At 37.5% G+C, this 10,635-nt stretch overlaps 1 long non-coding RNA gene across 1 annotated transcript; it reads right to left on the bottom strand.

The window, feature by feature from the left end:
- Positions 1–8,090: 8,090 nt before the first annotated feature.
- LOC125180424 (uncharacterized) lies at positions 8,091–9,536 on the bottom strand. The gene is made up of 2 exons (XR_007158990.2): positions 8,992–9,536; positions 8,091–8,859 (listed from the first exon to the last, which is right to left on the bottom strand). It is a non-coding gene; the product is annotated as an uncharacterized lncRNA (long non-coding RNA).
- Between the last annotated feature and the right edge of the window lie 1,099 nt (positions 9,537–10,635).

The raw sequence follows: 10,635 nt of genomic DNA, 5'->3' as shown, positions 1-10,635 counted from the left end.
ACATTTTAAAGAAGATCCCCAACTGAGGAAGTTATTGTGCATTTTTTCCATTAGCCAACACATTCTGGAAAAAAATCTGAATGTTACACAGGGTTCTCCACCATGTTTTGAATATCTACAGAGTTAGGCATGTTTGGAAGTTATGAGTTATAGAGCTGAAAGGCTATCACAGTAAACAGTCTTGCTCTGGATGACAAATGTAATGACAAGTATAGAGAGAGATCACCAAATAGGAACCAAATACAGCTTTACAAATGAAGCCTTAAACTGAATAGAGGTGCAAATAAGAAGCCAACACAGTCAAATGTTTTAGAAAAGTTAAATTCAGCAGTCTGACTGTCTAATAAGCTTCCTGACTGACCAAGAATATCACTGGAAAAAAAAAATCACACTTGAAGAATCAGGAGGATGTCTTCAACAAGTCAGAAATTGTTTTTTGAACTTTCTGTCTCATGTAAGCTTTCAGGATTCCCACCTGTGGTTTCTTTTCTAAATGATTTGATGATAAAAAAGATAGTATTTTTCTTTTGAATGTAAGAAACTCTTCCTTTTTTGTATTGGCTGTAACACTGTTCAAGTCAGCTCTGTCCAGTATTGGCCTTTCAAGGGCAGAAGCAAGAACTCTCTCTACTATGTTTCACTGCATTGTATTTCCTGTCATATTGACAGCCTGGATAATAAAAATCTTCATTATAGTTATGCATGAATACATACATACTGTAAAATGAACACTAAAAACAGGATTTTTTTTGCATTAGATAATCTCAGCAGGAAAGATATTTCCTTTTTAAATAAAACTCTCCATCTAAAATGTACCATTGATTTAAGTTAATATTTTCATAAGGTAAAATAAAGATTGGAAACATTGCTATTTTCACAGCTGGGACAGAGTGCTGTCAATCATGTCCTTCTGAAATGGGCATCCCTAATCTGAAAAAATCCCAAATTTCTGGCCTGCCCCAAAGCCTTGGATTTAGCTTAAAAAAATACTTATTTATTTATTTATTTTTTTTAATGAGAAATGCCAGTGAAAACAAAGCTTAAGAATCACTGTCCTTGTGTTCCATTTTTAATGATACATATCATGCTAATTTATTCTTCAAAAAATAATGAAGTATTTTGAGCAAAACCTGTCTGGTGCTGATGTCAAAGCACCTCAATATACTTACGATGTATACTCTACACTTTACAAGAGTAAATATCCAGAAGTGTCTCAATGTAGAAATACCTTTAGATTAAAGTATAAATTGGAAAGCAGATAGAAGCAGCAATGAACATCAGAACCTTGATTCAATTGAAGAAAAAAAAAAAGGCTGAGAAAAAGACTGGAAACCATAACTGAGACAGAATCACAGAATCACAGAATCGTCTAGGTTGGAAGAGACCTCCAAGATCATCTAGTCCAACCTCTGTCCTAACACTAACAAGACCTCCACTAAACCATATCACTAAGGGCTACATCTAAACGTCTTTTAAAGACCTCCAGGGATGGCGACTCAACCACCTCCCTGGGCAGTCCATTCCAATGCCTAACAACCCTTTCAGTAAAGAAGTTCTTCCTAACATCCAACCTAAACCTCCCCTGGCGCAACTTTAGCCCATTCCCCCTCGTCCTGTCACCAGGCACGTAGGAGAATAGACCAACCCCCACCTCTCTACAGCCTCCTTTAAGGTACCTATAGAGAGCGATGAGGTCTCCCCTGAGCCTCGTCTTCTCCAGGCTCAACAACCCCAGCTCCCTCAGCCGCTCCTCGTAAGACTTGTTCTCCAGGCCCTGCACCAGCTTCGTTGACCTTCTCTGGACTCTCTCCAGCATCTCCATGTCCTTCTTGTAGCGAGGGGCCCAAAACTGAACACAGTACTCGAGGTGCGGCCTCACCAGAGCCGAATACAGGGGGACAATCACCTCCCTAGACCTGCTGGCCTCACTGCTTCTTATACAAGCCAGGATGCTGTTGGCCTTCTTGGCCACCTGAGCACACTGCTGGCTCATATTCAGCTGCCTATCAACCAGGATTCCCAGGTCCTTCTTGGAGACAAAACTAGTGAATGACTTTTTAGAAACTCCCACAGAATGCTAGGATTTTTTTTTTATTATTATTTTTTTCACAGTGTTCCATTTTTATTGAAAACAAGGCAACTTTCTCCCCTAACTCGATCTCAATGAAAATTATCAAGACAGTTGCAACTTCCTTCTGTTTTTAACTTTGATCCTGCTGCAACACATTCAGCTGGCCATCCAGATACTTTCATTAAATATGAGAAGAAGCACTCTTCAAATAGTTTGTGTAAGAAATATAAAGCAATTTGATGGCAGAAGCTTAGCGATCATACACAATATTGCTGGAAGTGTAATACAAAATAACTAGAAAATGTTTAAAAGTTGTGAAAACAAAGAATAAAAAGTTCAGTATTTGACTCTAGAAACCACTTTGACGTTTTATTTCGTAAGATAACTCCACTGCTTAAACAGTGTAATATCTTCCTGTACAATAAAACTTTATATACTTTTGTGTTTTGCTAACAATTTTCTGGAAGAGTGATATCACCTTCTACTTATTGTGTCTAAATGGATCTGTAGGATAAGTTCCTTTCTGGTAGTATTGACAGTACCTCTCATAAAATGCCATCACACATGCATTCTTCACTTTTCTCTTTTCCCCTCATAGTTCAGTTTCTGACCAACATTTTCTCCATAGAATATCTCTCTATTTTTTTAAATTTTGGGATTGCTAATTGTCGAGAATATTCTGAAAGATACCCATGGGATGTCAGTTCATCCACAGGTTTTTACAGGTTCCCAGATTCACCAGCGTTGTTTGGGCTGCAGGGAACCTCAGGGGGAAATTTTCTGGTTGGTTGGGATACAAATGCACTTGTCAGCCCAAGAAAAGTTAACCTAAATTTAAGAAATGTAAGATGAGAACAAATTTCACAGCTGGTCCCTTTTTAAAGCTCTCTTTTGCAGCCTTTTATTTATACTTTATAAGGAGGGCTACAATGCTTTGAAAAGTCAAAACTGCTTTTGAGAAAAGGTCATTTGTTTTATAGAAAAATCATTATGCAAAAATTTAGTTTTACTGAAAAGAAAAATCAAGCACTTCTCTTAACTACTGTGATAAATTACTACGTTAAGTATTAACATGAAAATGCTTTGAGTAGGATGAGTGAACATTACGTTGAATATGGCGCCATAAGTATATTTCAGAATATTTCAGCTATTTAAAATACCACCTCCTGTTCAGTGTTGATGGCATGGCATAGCATAGCGCAAGTAACTTAGGTGTTTTCTGAATAAGGCCAAATACAGTTTCCAGTGCAGTCCACAGAAAATCTCCCACTTATATTTCTGAGAGCAGAAGCAGGCAGCCCTAAATTAGTAATAGCTGACATGTCATTAGATTTATCTTCTGCAGTCTAAGACCACTTCTGTGTGGCATGATTCATTGCAGGTCCCAACATAAATTATGGATCCAGGAGAAACTGGTAGTTATACATTGCAAGTTGCAATGACTGGTATTTGTGTCCTGCTACTTGTTCTTTCTTTTAACTATGGACATTGGGTTAACAGTAAAAATATTATTTCCCATTTCCCATCTCCTTGCACATGTTTTGTCTGCATCCAGTATTCATTCTGAAACTTCACTCTGAACTCTGTACTATACTAAACTAAAATTCAGAAATTAAATTATCCTTTCTTCAATCTTTCCCTGAGTTCAGTTGCTGAGTTTTGTTACCCCAGTGCTGAATTTAGCGCCAGAGATGGCCAAGTTTAATGCAGAGTAAAGTGAGTTCCATGTTGCTCTCTCTGTGATTCACTGTGACAATAATGAAACATGGGATGGCATGGCTTTCAGAGAGCTGACCTTGCATCAAAATCTGTCCTCATTAAGCAAAATTCCCAATGAAATTCAAAGCAAAATTAATGACCACAGGATTTTACCAAAAGCAATAAACTAAAAGAGACAGTGTTGATTATGCAAATAAACAAACATGCTGGAAATCATGTCTATTGTCTAAAACAATGCACTTCTATTATTATTATTTATAACACTGATCAGAATTGGAGTCTTATTACCCTAGATGCTATAAAAAACACAAATTACAGGACTGAAGCATAAAGATGCAATAAGCAACAAACCACAGAAAGATATCACAGGTCTGAGGGAACTTTGTGCATATCTAGTTTATTCATTATCTAATGATATTTATAGTCAGTACAAATTTGTCTTTAGGAATCAAAGGACTCCTTGAAAATGAAAATAGTGCAGTAACCACCTTCTAACTCATTCCTAGCAATTAAATTAAAAGCTTTGTCATGTAGCAGCTCTTGGTATTGAAAGCATATTTATTTTGTTGAGGGAAAATGAACTTTTTGCTTGGTTGGCCAAAGTATGGCAAACAACACATTACAGTGGATTACACATTCCCAGAAAAGTTTTCAATTAGTTGGATAAAACTGCAGCATGTGCAATTGGAAGATTACCGATACAGTGCCTCAAAAGACAAACCACAGAAAAAAACACAGAGCAGGAGAAACACAAGTTTCACATTGTAAAGAAGAGATTTTAAAATTAACAATTATAAAAAGACAGTGGAAAAAACACTCTGCAGACTAAATCTCTTCCCCCTGCATTCCATATTTGCCCATTTACTTCTTTCAAAAATCTCTTCTGTCTCCTTTATGTCTACAAAACAAAAACATGAAGGGGAAACGGTTTACTGTCTATATAACAGAAACGGTTAAGTTTTCTAAATCCAAACCGCCATTAGATGCAGAAAGTAATGAGAAAAACAGGAAACAGGAAAAACTAGGATGCTACATTCCTTCAACTCAGTATGATGACCATACCAGTGACAGAAAGCCAACTAAGGTTTCAACATTTAACACAACCCTCAAGTGATACTCATCACAACAGTAAGTTACACCAAATAATCTTTGGTCAGAAAAATAATTATTAAAAATGATATCTTCCCCTTAAATTCTATGGACCAGCATGTCAGAGCTTTAGTACATATAGAGAGCTCTGCACTGTTGGAATTTTTTTTTTTTTTTTAGCAGCACAATGAACTAGACTGAAATGCTGTAACTGGCCTTGAGCTCCACGCTTCTAAAGCAGCTGTATACTGTGCCCAGACTAACTGTGCTGCACCCTGTCCAGCGATGGTGAATACCCATCTCACAGAACGCTTTCATTACAAATAGAACTTCAGTATTTTATTCAACATCTCAGTACAAATGGAAGGCCATGGAACAGGTTGGAATTGCTCCTACAAAACCTTATCTTTGCACCTCCATTTTTTTGCCAGGTGTTTTTGTCTTTTCATCAGTGAATATGATGAATGTATTTAGAGCTTAAAACATTTTTCATTCATCTCTCCTTTCTTCATCACATTCATAGTCTTTCTGTGGTTATAGGTATCAAGAAGGAGAATTTTATATAGGAAAAAACAATAGGTTATGTATATATATATTTAAAGAATGCACTTTGCTAAATAACTGTTGTAAATATATGTTCAGAAAAAACTTCAGAGTTTATTAATCTGTTATTCTCTATGGATCAGTAATTTAAATTTCAAGGCTTCTTGTTCACTAGATTTTCTTTTCAGAAAGTCAATGAGATATTGTTTTATTTCTCCCTTCTCAGAAAAGAACCACTTTGTTAACTGTTCTGGGGTAAATTTCTAAAGGAATTCATGGCAGGTACAAATACTAAACCAAAAAAAAACTTTGATATTATTTCTTCAAGGTGATATGAATGAAGTATAGTAATATATCATGAATGTTCTAACTTTCCTTTCTACATTAAGCATCATTCTGGAAATGTAGACCAAAACATTCTTTCCAAGGAAGGAGACATCTTATTCCATGTTTTTCCCCTGGAGTAAAGCAATCATGTTCTAAAGCTTCTCAAGAAAAGCCAACAAATACTGATACATGGCTGCTTTTCTACTGAGCAGCACATCATTTTCCAAAATTTGTGAACTCCAGATTTCAACTGACCATTCCTTGCATAATCTATTATCCTATTACTGTGTAAAAAAAAAAGCAAAACAAATCCAAACTGTGTTAAAGTCTTGTGTATTTTTACAGAAAACAAAGCTGAAATGACTTTTCCAGTTGAAAGTATAGCTGATAATTATATAGTATGATAATATTTACAACAGGTTTAGCTATTACTTTGCACTTGTTTTTCAGTGGATTAAGCTAAATGACCTGCCATAGATTAAGTTTTTACATTCAGCCCCTCAATTTATTTATGAACTGCCCAAAACAAAAACAAACAAACAAACAAACAAACAAACAGGGTTTTTCCTCTACTGTAGTTGCTCTTTAGCATAGGCATCAATTATCAGTAATTATGAAAACACGTGCTATAGACTGTACTGGAATTCCATCTGATAAGTGGGTCTTATGTTTCCATGTGTGGTAAAGAGGGGTTATGTAAAAAAGGAGGCACTGGAAGCATTTCCTGCATACCTGATCATTTCCTGTATCTCCTAATTCAGTGTCACACTCAAGTTCTCTCCAGAAAACTTTGACTGGACTCCTGAGACAATTCCTTTAAAATCTATGGGTAGCAAACATGATTCTTGGAACATTTTTAGCACCTGTAGACTGAGCACTTTTCTCTGCTTCTGAAATAATATAAAACATTATGGATAAGAGGGAGTTTCCAAAGTTCAAATATAAATTATTTTCAATAGTACAAAGTTAAAAAGGAGAATGCAAAGGTAAATCTTTCAGTTTTGCTAATACTCATTCTGAAAATGGTTCATCCAGGAGAGGAGAGAAGAATCTTTAGGGAAATGTACAACTAGGATCACCTCTTATTCAACCAATGTCAATGAAGGAAAAGATTCAATGTTCAACATTCAATGTCCAGATACTACTCTAGCTCTGGAGACAGTCCAACCAACCAAAATGGAGAGCACATGTACAAGGCTCAATGTTTTAAAATGAAACATGCATACAGACATTAACATAATCACAAATAAAATAGGACTTCATGGCAGGCAGCAGGTAGGCTTAGTGCTATTTCCTGGGTTGCATGTTGGACTCTACTTGCAATGAAACCAAAACTCCAGTTGAAGCAGATGATCTATTTGCTCTAACAGTAGTGTTTATCTGCTTGCATAAAGAATTCATTCTCATGTTCTTTAGACACAGGAGTTAATATTTTAGTTACATTTCACTATGTCTTCAGCCAAAATGCTTACTGCTGGTGTATTCCTGTTTCATTTTACTTCAGAATGGCATCATATACAGCAAGAGAAGGAAGGCCAAAGTGCTTCTCAGAAATCAAGTAGTCATGAGACTTTACCTGCCACTACAAATATGCACATACACACACACATACACACATGCACACACACACACGCACGCACGCACAAATAGGAAGAACGATTCAGCAATTGCAAGAGTCACAATTTACCATGGAAGCCTCTACTTAATATTCCGCTTGATCTGCCAAGTTTATAGCCTGGCAAATCTGAATACAAATGTCGATGCAAATGAGGATTCATTATTCTTACATCGTCTTTGTGTTGAAGCTTAATGTAACTTGGTTCCTGTGGTTGCTCAGGGAATGTAGATTGTAAGACAGGAGGAAAAAAAAGCGACAAAAAACAAAGAAGCAAATTGGGAAAAGTAAAAGAAATGGAAATAAATTTTTAAAATATATGCTAAGGTCTCAGACTAACAAAACATTAAACCAATACATTACATTCTCCCCCCATTTTCTCATATAAGGTACATTTGCTTACCATTATCAGCAGAGAAGGAGTTAACTGACCAAGACCAGTCTTCACAGAGTCAAAACATAACAATCCTCTTTTTACTGATTATACAATATTGTGCCTATTGTAAAGTCAGTGCCCCATTTATCTGAAAAATTTCAACATTCTTTCGTAATTATAGAGCTCATCGGCTGGTAGAACCTGAACATTTAGATCTGTAAGAAGATTATAAATGAATTCAAAACCACCCCACCAGTTCTGCTTCTTTCATTATAAATTACTGCTGAATAATTCAGAAACATGTTAAGAAAACTACAGTACGATTAATAAACTACACAATGAAAATCACAATAGTTTAAAGCATACATTTATTGTCCCATTTATAGCCCATCACAAGCTAGGGTTGAAAAGCACCAAATTAGAGAAAACACAGAATGCTGCAAAATTATAATTAGATTCTCAATGCTACAATACATTGTTCTGACGAATCTTTTGTATAGCTAGCTTATGCTTACATATAAATACCTTCTCAGTAAATAAAATGTACTGTAGGCTTGACTTTTAGAGAAGCTGTAAAGCTTAGTATATGCGATGATCCCAAAGTCAATGCTGTAAGGCTTGCTTCTTCATCCATAAATAAAGCACATTTGCATCTATTCAGTCAAATTAGCTCCATATAAATAGGTGGTTATAATTAGCTCCTCTTTCAGGTTCACGGTTAAAACTCAAGCGTGCCTGCCGTCTTGATTAAATCCACCATCGTCTTCCAATAGCTAGTGCTAATTCTTCCAAGGAAATATTCAGTTGAGGTGCTATTTTATTCTGCACTGCTGTTAGTTGTCTAATTTACACCAAGTCCCTGCAGTGCTTTCCTTAAGCCATCCTCTTTGTCTTGCCTTTGAAATTTACCAAATCTTACAAGAAATCAATACTTAATTGATTATTCACTTTTCTGCAGCTTCAAACAGCAAGCACGCATAAGATCCTGGAGTAGTCACCCGATTTCCAATGCAGGAGGTTGCTTGGTGGCAGGGATCTGCAAGCATCCAACAGCAGGCATTCCACGAAGCTGTGCAGTAGTGTTCAGTGCCGGCATCCAATAAAGCAAACGAAGATACTCTAATGAAGCAGGAAAAGTTCCCATGTGAGACAGATCCATATCAACGCTTTAAATAAAAAGCCGATGCTCCAACTTTTGGATACAAGAGCACCATTCTCTTTGCAGCTACCCCTCTCCTCCTTTCTGCTTACCCTTTTCTTGCCATGGCACTGAAGTGAAATATCCAAAGTGCCACCAAACTCGGAGAACTCCACGCTGGAACGGGGGTGAGACTTGTGCTGCACCTCTGACATAGAATAAGGATGGCAAGCACGTAACATTACGAAATGTAGGACAAATTCAAGCGAGAGAGAGAGAGGGAGAGCAAGAGACAGATGGCGGATCTGGCTACAAGCCAAAGCCAGTGAAATGAATTACACTGCTGAATAACTGTACACCATTGATTCTGCCACTTGTTGCTGCATGGCAAAAAAGGGCCCTGATGTTGGCAGGAATCTCCTCGCGTGTCACGCATGCCGCAGACAACTTTTAGCGCATAACTCGCCCCGCCGACAGCGATGTGCTACAGCAGCCAGGAAGGACGTGTGTGTGCGTGTGCATGTATGCTTGAGTGTAAGAGGAAAAGCATGTGCGTATGTATGTGGGAGAGCAAGGGATAAAGCTGAGTGTGTGTGGGGGTGTGTGGGTCTGTGCTGGTGTGCCTAGTGTGTGTGCGCGCGTGCGTGTGTGTGGATGGGAAAACAATCCCCGCAATCCAGCCATTTTGTTTAATGAAGAATGGAAGGCTGGCATTCAGAGACGTGGTTATGTGCCGCATATTAATGTGCGCTCTGTAGACATCCTCCCCCTTTTTACATGAGTGGCACAGGAGCGAAGCCCTCGACAGAGCAGCCACCGTGGGAGCGAGAGCCCGCAAGGTAACATATCATCGCTAAGCCCAGGGATGTGGCACACCGTGCTCTGCAGAGGAACAAGTTGCTGTCGGAGCAGGAGGAAAAGCTGGTCCCACAGTTACGATGTTCGAGTGCTTTCGAAAAGATAGCCCGAGTCGAAGCAGACTGTTCAATAAATGCTTCGTACCCAGGATGAAGGGAGACATTATGGGATGCCCAGGGGGCTTTGGAAATCAAATACAATGTTTGAGTAGCACAATTTGAGGTACATTATAAAAAAGCAATTTGAATTGCCAATGAGGCGACACATATCTGCATGCTAATTAGACCTGTGTCAAGCTTAGTCTGCCGGGTGGTGTTGATGGCTAGGAATGCGCTTGTAACTCTGCTGAGAGATTGTTTCTGCATAAATTATCAGCTTTGTCCTACTGATCATTTTCTGCAAACAAACATGAAATGTGAGATCAAAAGGCAACTTTGAAATTAAAATTATTGATTGATAAAGCTGAGATTTCAGAATCTAATTAGAGGAGGCACAAACAAAAGCTGATATTATTACAGATTGTGACTAAGCTAGCAGCCAGATTGTGCAAGGCTTGTAATTTATCTTTGTTTATGCAGCCAGGATATTAAAAATGTAATTAAAATGGTAAAATGATCTGATCAGAAATAGCCACCTAGTGGCAAGTATATTATTTTAAATGGATTATAAAAGCATTGATCTGTGCAAATAAAAGTTTTTTTTTTCTTTTTTTTTTTCCTCATGACAAACATAGCAGCTCATTGAAACTTGCTGAGCAATTTGTCTTTTGCTAATAAGTTGTCTTTTGTGTTTTGTTACATAGATAAGCAACATCATTTATAACCCTCATTTGCACACTAATAAACATTCTATTATTACAGGTGGTGTTGGGAACATCTTTCATAAATTATGGCGGATGA

Source organism: Anser cygnoides, chromosome 2, assembly GCF_040182565.1.
Source record: "Anser cygnoides isolate HZ-2024a breed goose chromosome 2, Taihu_goose_T2T_genome, whole genome shotgun sequence".
Taxonomy (NCBI): Eukaryota; Metazoa; Chordata; class Aves; order Anseriformes; family Anatidae; genus Anser; species Anser cygnoides.
The sequence above is the reverse complement of the archived record's forward strand: the minus strand, read 5'-3'. Positions and strand labels throughout refer to the sequence as shown.